At 47.5% G+C, this 15,696-nt stretch overlaps 1 protein-coding gene across 1 annotated transcript in view; it reads right to left on the reverse strand.

Moving 5' to 3' along the window:
• Window positions 1-15,696, reverse strand: part of GRIK5 (glutamate ionotropic receptor kainate type subunit 5) — a gene marked incomplete at both ends in the record, with an annotated part of 71,834 nt that overhangs the window by 30,421 nt on the left and 25,717 nt on the right. The window lies entirely within an intron of this gene.

Below are 15,696 nucleotides of genomic sequence, written 5' to 3' on the forward strand. Positions count from 1 at the left end.
TTACCCTCCTCTGCTGAAGACTCAGATCGTCTCTGCTATGTCCTGGGCCTCCTAGAACTCTCAGACACAGAGACCCCTTCCTCCCTGGGGCAGCAGTGGAACCTTGGGTGGGTCAGCGGTTCCCACACACATACAAGCTCCATGTGGCCACTGGTCCAGGGTTTTCCCTCACTTGGTGTGAGATGCAGGGGGAACACCCTTCCTGCCATTCTACACGCAAAGATACTGAGGCACAGAGAGGGTAGGGACCTTGACCTGATTGCCTTGGGATTCGGAATCACTCCTCTTCTAAGGGGACTTTTCCATCTGTTGCCCGAGGCCCTCTAGGGCTGGGCTCACTGGAGGTCAGATCTAGGTGTGCCCCTCCCTGGCTCCCAGGGAATCCAGAAAATGACCACTGACCGAAGGGATGCACAAGACCCTGAGCCCATGAGAAACATGCGACAACAGCACCTCTGGCCTCTCCCTGGAACCACTTCGGATCCTGTCTTTCCTGGTGCTGTCGCAGGCAGAAGCCTGCCCAGGCCCCCAACTCTAACTGGAAACTCAACTCCACTTCCCAGGCCACTCAGCTGGCAGCCTGAGGGATCCAAATAAGTTACAATCTGGCCGCACCACTCTCTGGCCTGCATGCTGTAATGACGCTCCTTGTCCAGAATCCCCACGGGGCCCCATGTGCCCCTGACCGTGTTGCCCTCCCATGAGGCTCCTCCACCCCATCTTGTCCCTACAACTTTGCCTGCTCCTCCCCCGACATCAGGCCCTCTATCTCCCGCACTGCAGCCACTCTGCCCTTTCCATTAGTGTGTTCATTCACTTACCTACTCAACAAAGCTTTGCCGAGCGCCCCCTATTGGCCAAGCATAATACTAGCTTTGGGAATACAGCTGACTCTAAAGCACCAGGTCAGATAGTGACAAGCAATACAAGGAAAAACAAAGCAGGGGAAGAGGCTGGAGAAAGAGGCCTCTTTGATTATATTTTCTGCTGGGGAAGGTCTTATTTGAGTTCAAACACGAAACTACAGGAGCGAGGCAGGAGAAGGCCTGCCTGTGGGAAAGTCCCAGGCTGAGGGACAGCAGGTAGTCTCTGAGCGAGAAGCAGCTTGCAGTGCTCAGCGAGGCTGCAGCAGGGCAGGAGGAGTGGGAACTGCTGTGCAGCAGGACCTGCAAGCTGTGGTGGGGGCTGGGCCTGCCCCAGCAACAGAGGCGGCATGCCCGGGGTGTGAGCAGAGCGGGCGTGATCTGGACACAGACGTCGGAGTGGATGCAGGGACTAGGGAGCCGCTGACGATACTCGGGGTGGGATCTCGGGACGATACTTGGGGCGAGATGCCGGGGCAGTTATGGGAGGCAGCATTAGGGGTGGAAAGAGGCGGTCAGGTTTGGGTTTTGCTCTGAAGGTAGGACAGAAGGATCCTTAAAACTCTGCAGGTTCCTTCTAGGCAACTGCCAAAGCTTTTGGAACCCCTCCCACCTCCTCCTCACCCTCATTTCCCAGCTTTATTTACCCCACTGAGACCTTGACGGCGGCTTAATCTCTGGAATGAACTCAGAAAGAATCCAAAAAAATGACAAGGGTGGTATCTAAGTGTCCAAAAAGCCAGTCAAAGCTTTTGTGATTGTCCCTTGGCTCCAAACTCAGCCTGTACTTAGAGGCTACCTTCCTGCTTTTCAGCCACTCTGCCAGGCTGTGCCAGAAGGCGGCGCTAGAGGGAGGCGCAAGGCTGCCGGAGGGAGAGCGCGCTCCTCCCTGTCCACCTGCTCTCCCTCCAGCCTTGCTCCCACCACCCCTGGCCATGGCTCCTCCCTGAGTCAGCGAGTGAGGCCAGTCTCAGCCTCCCTGAGGATGCCTGTAGAGCTGGCCTCACCCAGACCCAGTCAGGGACCAGTACCAGCAGCAAGCACCCCTCTTCCCAATCTGAGTTTCAGCTCTCTTCCAGTTAGTTTTCTTTCTTTCTTTCTTTCTTTCTTTCTTTCTTTCTTTCTTTCTTTCTTTTTTTTTTTTTGTTAGAACTGGGGACATGGCCACTTCCTGTATGACACCTAAGAGCAAGAGTGGGCAATCCATGGACCTGCCTGCTTGCTTTTTTTTTTTTTTTTTTTTTTTTTTTTTTTTTTTTTTAGTTCTGGGGATGGAACCCAGGGGCATTCTACCTCTGAGCTTCACCCCCAGTCCTATTTTTTATTCTTTACTTTGAAACAAAGTCTCACTGAGTTGCAAAGGTCCTCACTAAGTAGCTGCGACTGTCCTCCAACTGCGATCCTCCTATCTCAGCCTCCCAAATACTGGGATTGCAAGGGTGTGCCACCATGCCCGGCTTTGCCTGCTTTTTCAAATAAAATTTTATTGGAACATAGCTTGCCTGCTTGTTTATATATTGACTGTTTTCCATACAATAGAAGGACTGAGTGGTTAGGTCAGAATGGCCTGAAAGGCAAAAAAGATTTACCACTGGACCTTTATTAATAAGAAGGAGTCAGACCTTCTGTCTTGGAATTCTCCTTGTACCCTCTCACACTTACCTAGTCAACAATTTTATATCTAGAACAAAATTCTCCTCTTCATTTAGACACTTGTATGGCATGTCTCCTGGGAGGACCTGACTGATGCAGAAATGACGCGCCCAGGTCCTGATGGGAGCTAGGGCCACATGGTCTCTCATGGGCATAGGTGGTGGGTCTTTAGCAGACCTGTAAGGAGCCTGGAGTAGTTTCTCCAGAAGAACAGTCACCACAGAAGATTTTCTCCCACACATCACCTAATGGTACCTCCCATGGCTCCATACAGCATCCTGTCAGCCACCGGCACTTTCCAGACCCCTGGATCTGCCAGGTTATTAGGCCTAGGGGGCAGGTCAGCCTGCACACAGGCTGGGCTTGATACAGAGCTGGACCTCTGAAAAGTTGTATGGGTACAGAAGGTAAGTGGATTGAAGTTGCACAGTCCCATGTGATATAAGTCACCAAATCCAAAAACCTGCACCTTGCCCCCTCCGCAAGCACCTTACCCTTCTGCAAGATCTGAATCTCGGCTCTATGGACCCTCCTCTGGATTTCTTTTCTTTCTTTTTTACAGTCCTACAGGTTGAACTCAGGGATGCTCTACCATCTCCAGCCCTTTGTATTTTTTATTTTGGGACAAGACCTTGTTCAGTTGACCAAGCTGACCTCAAACTTTTGATCCTCTTGCCTCAGCCTCCGTGGTAGCTGAAATTACAGGTGTGTGCTTCTGTGTGTGTGTGTGTGTGTGTGTGTGTGTGTGTGTGTGTGTGTGTGTGTGTGTATGTGGTACTGGAGGTGGAACCCAGAGCCTTTTCTACCTGCAGGCTATACTCCCAGAACTATTTTATACTTTATTTGGAAACAGGGTCTCACTAAGTTGCTGAGAGCCTCACTAAGTAGCTGAGGCTGGCTTCGAATCTGTGTGATCCTCCTGTCTCAGCCTCCCAAGAGCGGGGATTACAAGCGTGCATCCCCATGCCCGGATTTTCCTCTGGGGTTTCTAAGTTTTCAACTTTTCTTCTGGGTTTCATCTTTTCCTCTGGGATTCTTTCTTTCTTTCTTTCTTTCTTTCTTTCTTTCTTTCTTTCTTTCTTTCTTTCTTTTGGTGGTACTGGGGTTCCTGGAAGCCCTTCTACGTCCGGGCTACACTCCCAGACCTATTTTTATATTTTTATTTGGAAACAGGGTCTCTTAAGCCAGCGAGGCTGGCTCTGAACCAGCGTGATCCTCCTTTCTCCACCTCCCAAGCACAGGGATTACAAGCGTGTGCCACCACGCCCGGCTTCCTCTGGGTTTCTAAGTTTTCATCTTTTCAATCTCTTCCCGTAGTCACCTCAGTCCCAAGAATGGTGGCTGCTTCCTGCTGTTGCTACCTGAATGGCTCTTCTGTTTTCTTTTACCCTTTCAGTTCACTGGTTAGCAACTGTACATTTAGTTAATGATTCTTTGTATTCTGTTATCTCTGTTCAAATAACGGACATGATTCTAGTTAAGTAATTGGTGTTATTTTCATCTCCAGACTGGACTCTGTTTCCAAGCAGGAGGGTTACTGCCAACCCCACTTTCAAAATTGTTTCCTGCTCCTTAGCACAAGGTGATGCTGTGGGGGACCCTGGAGATCAAGTTCTCTGCAGCCTGTAAAAAGGCAGAAACTGGGAGTAGATGTTGCCCTGAGGCAAGGCTGTGGTGATGTGCACTCTTGGCTTCTAGCGGTCCTTGGAAACTGGTGTGGAGAGGAAAGCATGTGCCAGGTCAGCAGCTCACACCAGCTGCCAAGGGCTGTGCTGATTTACTTCAGTCAAGATACTTCATTTGGGACAGCAACTGCAATTGGAGTCATCACCTGATTATGGTGAAAATAATCCCCAGTCATTCTCCAAGATCCATCTGCCTTTTGCACAGGCCAAATGGGCCAACTGAAAAGGGAGGATGACAACCTCTGCTTCTTTCAAACTGTTAATGATGGCACTAATCTCTTCAATTCCCCCAGAGGATGTAGAATTGCCTTTGAATTACTATCCTGAGAGAGATAAGAGGTTCTAGGGGCTCCCATTTGGCTTTTTCTACCATGATGGTCCTGGCACCATGTGTCTGCCATGTATGTCTATTTTAATTATATAGTCAGGAACTGGGAAAGCACAGGATGGGTGTATGGCCCTATCAGGCCCACTGTGAGATAAACTTGGGCTCAGATTCCATCTATCATCATCACCACATAAGCCCCACTGTGGCCTCCCAAAACAGGAATAATGAAAATAACTTACCATCTGCAAAAATGGCAGGGGGTTATCTACTGCTAAAAACCAATCAAAACACTCAATGCTGAAAAGGAGTCTGTATAGAAACTTGTGTAAACCAATTCAACAATATATAACAAAAGATATATATAAAAAAAGGTCTTCATCTTTCACTCAGCTATTCTATGCAAAGAGAATAAATCTTAATAAGCCAGGACAAGTGTGGTGGTGCACACCTGTAATTCCAGTACTTGGGAGGTTGGGATAGAAAGATCCCAGGTTCAAAGCCAGTCTCAGCAACTTTGTGAGGCTCTCATCAACTTAGTGAGATCTTGTTTCAAAATAAAAAATAAAATAGGGTTGGGAGTGAAGCTCACAGGTAGAACACCCTGGGTTCAATTTCTAGCACTAAAAGGAGAAGGAAGAGAAGGGGGGAAGGAGGAGAAGGAATAAGCCAGGTGCTGTGATCTGGGCCTATAATCCCAGCTACTTGGGAGGCTGAGGCAGGAGAATCACTTGAACCCAGGAGTTTAAGGCCAGCCTGGGAGACCCTGTTTCCAAATAAAAATGTAAAAATAGGTCTGGGAGTGTAGCCCGGAGATAGAAGGGCTTCCAGGAACCCCAGTACCACCAAAAAAAAAAAAAAAATTAAATTAAATTAAAAAAAAAAAAAAAGCCAGGCGTGGTGGCGCACGCCTGTAATCCCCACGCTTGGGAGGATGAGACAGGAGGATCGCACAGGTTCGAAGCCAACCTCAGCAATTTAGTGAGGCTCTCAGCAACTTAGTGAGACCCTGTTTCCAAATAAAATATAAAATAGGTCTGGGAATATAGCCCAGAGGTAGAAAGCCTCTGGGTTCCATCCCCAGTACCACCAAAAAAAAAAAAAAAAAAAAAAAAAAAAAGGTGCTATGCAGGCAAAGCTTTTGTGCTAGTTAAATAAATTATAGTAAAAGCCGGGCGTGGTGGCGCACGCTTGTAATACCAGCATTTGGGAGGCTGAGACTGGAGGATGGCGGTTCGCAGACAACCTCAGCTACTTAGTGAGGCCCTCCTCAACTCAGTGAGACCCTGTTTCAAAATAAAGAATAAGCCGGGCGTGGTGGTGCATGCCTGTAATCCCCGGGCTTGGGAGGCGGAGACAGGAGGATCGCGCAGGTTCGAAGCCAGCCGCGCTGGCTTAAGAGACCGTGTTTCCAAATACAAAGTATAAAATAGGCCTGGGAGTATAGCCCGGAGGTAGAGGGCTTCCCGGAACCCCAGTACCACCAAAAAAATAAAGAAATAAAATAATAATAATAATAATAATAATAATAATAACAATAAATAAAATAAAGAATTTTAAAAAATGGGCAGGGAGTGTAGCTCGGAGGCCAAATGCCTCTGGGTTCCATCCCTAGACCCGGAAAAAAAAAAAAAATTATAGTACAACCACATGGGGATTAACACACAGCCATGTTACATTCTATTTAGGTTAAAACAATCAGATAATACTTTTGGCTTTTCAGATTAGCAAGTTTTTTTTTTTTTAAGATTGATAATACCCACTGTTGGCAGGAGTGTGGGAAATTTGACATTCTCATGCACTTTTGGTGGGAATATAAATTGGTAGAACATTTTCAACAGCCACTTGGCAGTATATACTTTAAAAAAAAAAAAAAAAAAAAAAACTTCATACCCTCTGACCCAGCATTTCCACTTCTTACAACGTATCCCTCAGGAACATTCCCACAAACCCACAGGGGCAGTAACGATGCTAGCAAAAATTGGAAACCACCCACATATCTTTTAATAGGGGATGAGTTAAATAATTCATTCTCCAGCCACACAACGGAATCCATACCTCTCCTTTGGATTTCAAGCAAGCATCTCAAAGGATGTGTGTCCGCACATAACTTATTTCTCAACCTAGCTGTCCCATGGTAGAAACCGGCCTCGCTGTTCACCCAGCTGCCCTGGCCAAAGCCCACAGTCACCCCACTTCCTCCTGAGCATACATCCAACCCAGCCGCACGCCTGCCAGAACTGCCCCTCAGGCCAAGCCAGTGTCTTCTCTGGCCCACACCTTCTCTCACCCAGTGGCTTCCTTCCACCAGTAGAACCATTTGGTGCTACTCTTATCCCACCATACCTATTTTTCAAAGGACCAGCCAGAGTGATCACTTTTAAGTGAAAAAAAAAATTGTTTTTTGTAGTATTGGGGACTGAATGCAAGGGTATCTACCTGAGCCACATCCCAGCCCTGTATTATTATTTTTTAGATTTTGTTTGCTTGTTTGTTTTGCGGTACTGGGGATTGAACCCAAGAGCATTCTACCTCTGAGCTACACTGTCAACAATCTCTCTATATATATATCAGAGGTAGAATACATACATATACATATATATATTATATATATATATATATAATTTTTTTTTTTTGCAGTACTGAAGATTGAATCCAGGGGCATATTACCTCTGAGCTACATCCCCAGCCCGATTTTATTCTTTATTTTGAAACAAGGTTTCACTAAGCTGCGGCAGGCCTCACTAAGTAGCTGAGGGTGGCGGCAAACCTGGATCCTTCTGTCTCAGCCTCCCAAGTACTGGAATTACAAGCGTGCGCCACCATGCCCGGCCCTATTTTTTTTTTTTTTTTTTTTGGTGGTACTGGGGTTACTGGAAACCCTTCTACCTCTGGGCTACACTCCCAGACCTATTTTCTACTTTTTATTTGGAAACAGGGTCTCTTAAGCCAGCACAGCTGGCTTTGAGCCTGTGCGATCCTCCTGTCTCTGCCTCCCAAGCACAGGGATTACAAGCATGCGCCACCATGCCTGGCCTATTTTTTATTCTTTATTTTGAAACAGGGCCTCACTAAGTTGTGGAGGGCCTAAGTAGCTAAGGCTGGCTGAAAACTGAGATCTTCCAGTCTCAGCCTCCCAATATTTGTTTAGTTTTTGAAACAGGATCTCACTAAGTTGCTGAAAGGTCTCGCTAAGTTTCTGAGACTGACCTTGAACTTGTTATCTTCCTTTCTCAGTACCACCACGCCTGGGGTGTGTGTGTGTGTGTGTGTGTGTGTGTGTGTGTGTGTGTGTGTGTGTGTGTGTGTGTGTTACTGGGAACTGAAATTGAACCCAGGAGTATTCTACCTCTGAGCTATACCCCCAGCCCTATTTAATTTATTTATTTATTTTGCAGTACTGGGGATGGAGCCCAAGGGGCATTCTACCTCCAAGCTACCCCCCAACCCTATTTTTTATTCTTTATTTTGAAACAGGGTCTCAGTGAATTGCAAAGGGCCTCACTAAGTAGCTGAAGCTGCCTGCGAACTATGATCCTCCTGTCTTAGCCTCCCAAATGCTGGGATTACAAGCGTGCCCCACCACACCTGACCCTATTTTATTTACTTATTTATTTATTTATGGTGGTACTTGGGGTGGAACCCAGGGGCTTTCTACCTCGGGGTTATACTCCCAGACCTATTTCATATTTTACTTGGAAACAGGGTCTCACTAAGTTGCTGAGAGCCTCACTAAGTAGCTGAGGCTGGCTTCAAACCTGTGTGATTCTCCTGTCTCAGCCTTCCAAGTGCGGGGATTACAAGCGTGCGCCAACGCACCTGGCTATTTTTTTAATTTTGAAACGGGGTTTCACTAAGTTGAGAATGTCTTACCTAAGTTGTTGGGGCTGGATGTGAACCCATGATCTTCTTGTCTCAGCCTCCCAAATACTGAGGTTACAGGTGCACAACACTTAGATCCAGCTACTTTTTTTTTTTTTTTTTTGCAGTACTGGGGATGGAACCCAGGGGCATTCTACCTCCAAGCTACACCTGCAGCCCTTTTTTTTTATTCTTTATTTTGAAACAGGGGTCTCACTGAGTTGCAAAGGGCCTCACTATAGCTGAGGCTGGCCGCGAACTGTGATCCTCCTCTCTCAGTCTCCCAAATGGTGGGATAAAAGCATGTACCACGCCACCCGGCTGATCTGGCTACTTTTATATTTATTATTATTATTATTATTATTATTATTATTATTATTATTATTATTTTGTGGTACTGGAGATTAAACCCAGGGGCATTCTACCTCTGAGCTACACCCCCAGGCCTATATTTTATTATTTTGAAACAGGGTCTCATTGAGTTGGGAAGGTCCTTACTAAGTAGATGAGGCTGTCCTCGAAATGTAATCCTCCTGTCTCAGCTCCCAAATGCTGGGATTACAAGCATGCATCACCATGCCTGGCGGATCTGGCTACTTTTAAAAGTGATTTTAAAAATTAGATCCTATTGAGTATGGTAACGCACACCTGTAATCCCAGTACTTGGGAGGCTGAGACAGGAAGATGGCAGGTTCATGACCAGCCCGAGCAACTTAGTAAGACCGTTAGCAATTTAGTGAGACCTTCGTTCAAATTAAAAAAAAATAAATAAAGGGCCAGGAGTGTAGTTCGAAAGTAGAACGCCCCTGGGTGCAATTCCTAGTAGCAACTATCTAATTAAATAAACAAACAAACAAATAATGAGGCAGATCTCATAATAATCTTAAGAAGTCAAGATATAAATAAAAAAGCAAATTACACAATAGTATGCATACAAACTACCAATTTTACAAAAATAAAGTTAAAAATTTAAATATATATGTATATGTGTGTGTGCGTGCGTGCGTGTGTGCGTGCGTGTGTGCGTGTGTGTTTTAATGAACTTATAGGAAATGAGGTGGAGGAATCTGCCCCAGATAACAGCAGGCATCTCTAAGATGTACCCAGTGTTTCTGCTGTCCCTACAATTTGATTTTGTATCATTTTATGTTTCAGATGTAATCAGGAAAAATAAAGGAACTGTCTTTAAATGGATTATGTTTTTCCCCTGCAGTGCTAGGATGTTGCCCAAGGCCTTGCACATGCTAGGCACGTGTTCTATCACTGACCTACATCCCAGCCATATGACAACTTTTGATGACAGGCAGAAATCCTTGTAAGTTTTTGATGCATATACACATTTTGTGCAAAATGGAATTATATTTAGTACACATTATTTTTAGCTGGGAACACAATAAAATGTAAAAATTTAAAAGGGCTAAAAATTATGCATAAAATGAGATCTTTTTTTGTGGTACTGGGGATTAAACTCAGAGGCATTCTCTCTGAGCTATACCCTCAGCCCTATTTTTTATTCTTTATTTTGAAACAGGATCTCACTAAGTTGCTGAGGGCCTCACTAAGTAGCTGAGGCTGCCATGAACCTGTGATCTTCTTGTCTCAGCCCCCCCTGCCAAGTACTGGGATTACAAGGGTGTGCCACCACGCCTATCTTGAGATAATTTTTAATATTACAAAACAGAGATATCCTGTAGTGATATTCCCATTCTTCTTAATCTGCCTGTGATATTCTCAATGCATGAAAATTTTGGAATTGGAAGGCAAATGTGACATGCTATTGGAAAGCATCTACCTAGGTTGGATGAGGACTGTAAGGAAGGAAGCTGAAATCGGCCACTGTGTGCTCGGCTGAAGAAAACTGTGCTGGTATGTATGTTCCACTAGATAGAGGAATGGTGTGTGTGTGGGGGAGCAGTTCTACAGAACCCTTAACAAAATCAGTCACCCATTCAATACTAATTTATTGGGCACCTACTGTGTGTTATGCTAGAGACACAGAGCTAAAAAACTGAGGTTCCTGCCCTCAGGGAGAGGATACCTGGAAAGAAGTGGGTGGATATCACTTTGGTCATACAGCACCCACCTGTGTTCTTTCTCTCTTTCTTTCTTTCTTTTTCTTTTCTTTTTTTTTTTTTTTTTTTTTTTTTGCAGGTCTGGGGATGGAACCCAGGGGCATTCGACCTCTGAGCTACACCTCTTGCCCTATTTTTTATTCTTTATTTTGAAATAGGGTTTCACTAAGTTGCAGAGGGCCTCACTAAGTAGCTGAGGATCCTCCAGTCTCAGCCTCCAGAATGCTGGGATTATAAGCATGTGCCACCATGCCTGGCTTTTCTTTCTTTCTTTCTTTCTTCTTTCTTTCTTTCTTTCTTTCTTTCTTTCTTTCTTTCTTTCTTTCTTTCTTTCCTTCTTTCCTTCCTTCCTTCTTTCTTTCTCTTTTCTTTCTCTCTCTCTCTTTCTCTTTCTTTCTTTCTTTTTCTCTTTGTATGTGTGTGGTTTTTGGGATGGAATCCAGTAGCATTCTACCTCTGAGCTATACACACAGCCCAATTTTTTTATTCTTTATTTTGAAACAGGTCTCACTGAGTTGCAAAGGGTCTCACTAAGTAGCCGAGACTGTTCATGAACCATGATTCTCCTGTCTCAGCTTCCCAAATGCTGGGATCACAAACATGCACCACCACACCTGGCTTCATCTGTCCCTCTTGATGCCTCTCCAAGTTAGGGGTCATTAATCCCCATTTTAGAGGACACTGAGACTCAGAGAGACCAGCCATCTCCCTACAGGTCACACGGCCAGTAAGAAGTAAGACCAAATTCAAATCCAGGGCTAGCAGACTCCAAAGTCCATGCTTCTAACTACATTCCTATTTATACCACCTCACTAACAGTGACCAACAGTAGTGACTTTGTATATGTCAGACATGTATCAGGTTTTTTACAGATGCTCTTTCATTGAATCTCCCCAAACTCCATGGGATAACATCAGTGTCATTGCAAGAGGGGAAACTGAGAATCCCAGTGATAGTATGGTTTGCAAGGGATCCCGTGGGACCTAGGAAACCTGGAGCTGGCTGTCCAGTGTGCACTGGTAGAGTGGACACTATGGAAGCACCCAGAATCCCCCTTCAAAATCACAGCACTCACCATCCCAGCTGGCAGGGGGTTGGTGGCTCTGTCAGTGGAAGACCGCCCCTTGTCCAAGGGCGAGATCCTCCCCAAGGACAGCCTGCATCCAGGGATGTGTCTGGGGAGACATCAAGGCCTGGCACCTTTAAGTCAGGGCAATATCACTAATGGCACCCCAGCCAGACCTGCCTGGGGATGCTGAGCCCAGGCGTGACTGCATCATAGCTCAGCTCCTCCGCTGCCCAGCCTGCTTCCTGTACCCTCACTGGGCAAGTTTCCAAGGGCACCCCACACACTCCAGGCCTGTAAATCTTTCTGGAGTCTGTTTCTTGGGACTCTGATCTAAAACAACTGTTCTACCCTTAGGGCCAGACCCTAAGGCATGGATTTTAATCTGAGGCCCTGGGAAAGATCCATATCACATCCCGCTGGAAGATCAACTGAGCAGAGGAGGCCAGAGAGGAGGCTGATAAGAGGGGCAGGCAGGGCCTGAATTCACACCACAGTGGCGACAGCGGGGAGGAGGTGGTCAGTTCCAGCAATGGCCATTGAGTGGAATAAATGGACCATAATTTGAGAATGGCCAAGGATCCCAAGAGTGGCTGAGGCCGGTTGGAGGGGGTGGTGAATGCCAGTAACCTTCTATGTAGAAGTGACTCTCCACCCTGTTGGGGTGCCCACCCTGGCTCTCCCAGTTACTAGCTGTGTGGTCTGGACACAGTACCTTGGTGTCTCACTTTGTGCATTTAAGAAAATAAGTCCTTTCCTCTCTGGGTGACCATGAGAAGTTAAGGAATGTATATGAATCAGAAAGCTTGGACCAGGGCCTAGCATAACATGAACAGTCACTCAGCCATAATGAACATCCTCCTGGTTACTCCAAGCTTCTTAAGTACCCAAGGCGGGGGGGGGGGGTCTTGAAAGGGCAGCAGCCCTGGGACAGACACAAGGCTCTCTGCTGCTGAGCCCAGGTCAGTAGGAGGGCGGTATTTTTCGCGAAGGATCATTACGAGAACCAAGTTAAGTAACACTCGGAACATTCCTGGCACGTGGTGTGAAGTCAACCAACAGCAGCTGCTGCTGTCGTGGTGATGTGGTGACAATTCCCACGCAGCTCTGCCTGCCTGGCTATCCCAGGCAGGCAGCACAGACTTAGCAAGGCCGAGCCCCGCCCTCCGCGGCACTCCCAGCCTGCTCCTCCTCCACTGTTCTCTCCATAAATGTCATGCCAGCTGCCCAGCCAGACATGGGAAGAACGCTGCCCGCCTCCTCCCTCCTGCGCCCATCCCCCAGGCAGTCACCAAACCCTGTGCTCCCAGCCCCTCTCCAAGTCTATCTCTGCTGACCCCTGGCCCCAGGTCCACCATCCTGCCTGACCCTTCTTGCTGGGCCTGTGGCCAGCTGTCCCCCCCTTTCACTTGAAACAGCTCAAAGCCTCTCGGGGGCATCCCACTGACCCAGTGAGGTACATACTCTTTAACCCACTTAATGAGGGCAAAGCCAGGTCTGTCTGGCTTCTTTACCATTGCATCCCCAGGGTTAAGCACAGGACCCGACACACTCAATAAAAGCTGGATGGCACAGGATGAGCACGTATATATGTGCATGAACTGGCCATTTCAGCAGGAATAAAACAATAATAGGACATGGCTCAGGAATACACATAGCACCTACCTGCCAGGTTCTGTTTCAGGCCTTCTGTGCGGATTCGTGCATATCATGCTCACAACTATACCAGGGGCTCTGTCCCCAATCTTACAGCTGAAGAAACTAAGTTACAGGGAAGTTAAGTACCTTGCTCAAATCACACAACCAGTGCACAGCACAGCCAGGACTAAAGTAGGGCTCAGGGTTACAATCACAGCAGTGGATCATGGGAGCCCCCCCACCCCCAGCAACAATTCCTCTCACTTGCCCTACTGGCCAGGTCCAGAGGCACAAAGGCTAAAGACTTTGATAGGTCAGGCAGCTGCAAATAAGTACTGTTCCCCAGCCTTCTTTGTTTTTAATAAACTGGTGTCTAGTCTATAGTGACTTCAATTGGAAGACTGCTCTCCTGGAGCCTGCTTATTTCTTTCTGTGCCTATGTGACTGGGCACCAGGCTGTGGAAACAGGTCACAGGGTAGCCTCCTATTTGGGTGGGTGTATGGCCATCAGCTCTGGGCCTCTTCCCCTCTGTCTTGCCAGGCCTTAAAACTCATCCTGGGGCAGAAGCTTTCAAACCAGCAGGCAGCCTCGGGGAGGGCAGTGCCTGAGGGCCTGCGTGTAGGGTAAGGCTGAGGAAGCCAAGCAGCCAGGACTCATGGGACCCCCATCCCTGCTCCACCAGAGCAATTATACTTTTGTCAAGGTTCTGAAGGAGCTTTCAGAGGAAAAGTTCTGCTATTCAGAATAACTTTTGAAAGTCAGCGCCCTAAGGGATCAATGTCCTTGTCGAGCAAAGTACCCTGCTTGCGTCTCTACCCTGGTGACATTCAGGGGCTTAGATGCAGTAAATTCTTGAATGGGAGAAACAGGAGAGGGAGAATCTCTTAAGGGCTCAGCCGAGTCCAATGTTAAGACCACTCTGACTGCTCCTGGCCACGGTCCCTGTCTGCACACCAGCTCTGAGCGTGTCCTATCCAGAGGCCTGTTTGGTGCAGTCCTGCCTCTTGCCATTTGCCCATCTGGTTTCTCCACCTGGAATAAAAAGAAGAACTACATACTGCCCCCCATCCCACCCAGCAAGTGATGTGTGAGGAATGTGCCCCTAATGCCTGAAACCATCACTACAGCTCTGCTAAGTATTGTCCTCATCTCAGGAAGGGGGAAATGGGGTTCAAAGAAGAGAAATGACTCACTCAAGGATTTCAGGCCAGGTTGGTCTGACTCCAAAATATTCTTTCCACTACAGCCTTGCCTCCCACCTCTCACAGCCCTGCCTCTCATCCCTCCTCACCTGCATCCAAGTCCTGCCCACGTGCAGGCCCAGCTGGCTCCTGTCGCTCCCCACTCTCTCGGGCCCCCAGCTCAGAAAATGCTGTTTCCTCTGCTCCAAATCCACTCTGCCCTACCTCACCCCTTCACCTGCTGACTCCTCTGTGACTCAGCTGGGACACTGCTCCCTTCTGGGAATCCTTCCCTGGATGCCCATCCTGGGACAGGCCTCTGCTCTGAGCCCCTCCTCTGAGTGTCTTCCATTACGGCCAAGATGGCTTTGGGTTGTAGGCTTTTGCTTCCTGGACTTACAGAGACTCTTTCTTATGTTCTTGGGGCCAGAGGCCAGATCTGTGATACATCAGTTGCTATATCTCATGCCTAGCAAAGGGCAAGGCACACAGTCGGTGCCTCATAAATACCTATGCACTGAGTGGAGGTGTGAGTTCCACAGGCAGCTCCCGATGTCCACAACGCGCTAGCCCTCCCTTGGCCGTGCCGGGCAGTGCACACCAATGAGCTGAGACCCTGCTGGCAGCATCCCTCCTATGGGAAGCCTCACCTCAGGGCTTTGCCCCGCCCCCTCCGTCTCTACCCCGTGTGTGTGTGTGTGTGTGTGTGTGTGTGTGTGTGTGTGTGTGTGTCTGGTACTGGGGGTTGAACAAGGACACTTTACTACTAAGCCCGAGCCCTATTTTATTTATTTATTTATTTATTTATATTTATTTTTTTGCGGGTCTGAGGATGGAACCCAGGGGCATTAGACCTCCGAGCTACAGCCCCTGCCCGATTTTTTATTCTTTATTTTGAAACCAGGTCTCACTGAGTTGCAGAGAACCTCACTAAGTAGCTGAGGCTGTCCGTGAACCTCGATCCTCTGGTCTCAGCCTCCAGAATGTTGGGATTACAAGAGTGCGCCACCACGCCTGGCTCCTATTTTATTTTTTTACTATTTATTTATTTATTTATTTATTTATTTATTTATTTATTGGTGGTACTGGGGATCCTGGAAGCCCTTCTTCCTCCCAGCTACACTCCCAGACCTATTTTTACATTTTTATTTGGAAGCAGGGTCTCCTAAGCCAGCACGCGCGGCTGGCTTCGAACCTGCGCGATCCTCCTGTCTCTGCCTCCCAAGCGCGGGGATTACAAGCGTGCGCCACCACGCCCGGCTTATTTTATTTTTTATTTTGAAACCAGGTCTCGGTCCTTCCATCCTCCTGTCTCAGCCTCCCAAGCACTGGGATTAAAGGTGTGACCACT

This window comes from Muscardinus avellanarius, assembly GCF_963383645.1.
Source record: "Muscardinus avellanarius genome assembly, chromosome: 10".
In the NCBI taxonomy this organism is placed as follows: domain Eukaryota; kingdom Metazoa; phylum Chordata; class Mammalia; order Rodentia; family Gliridae; genus Muscardinus; species Muscardinus avellanarius.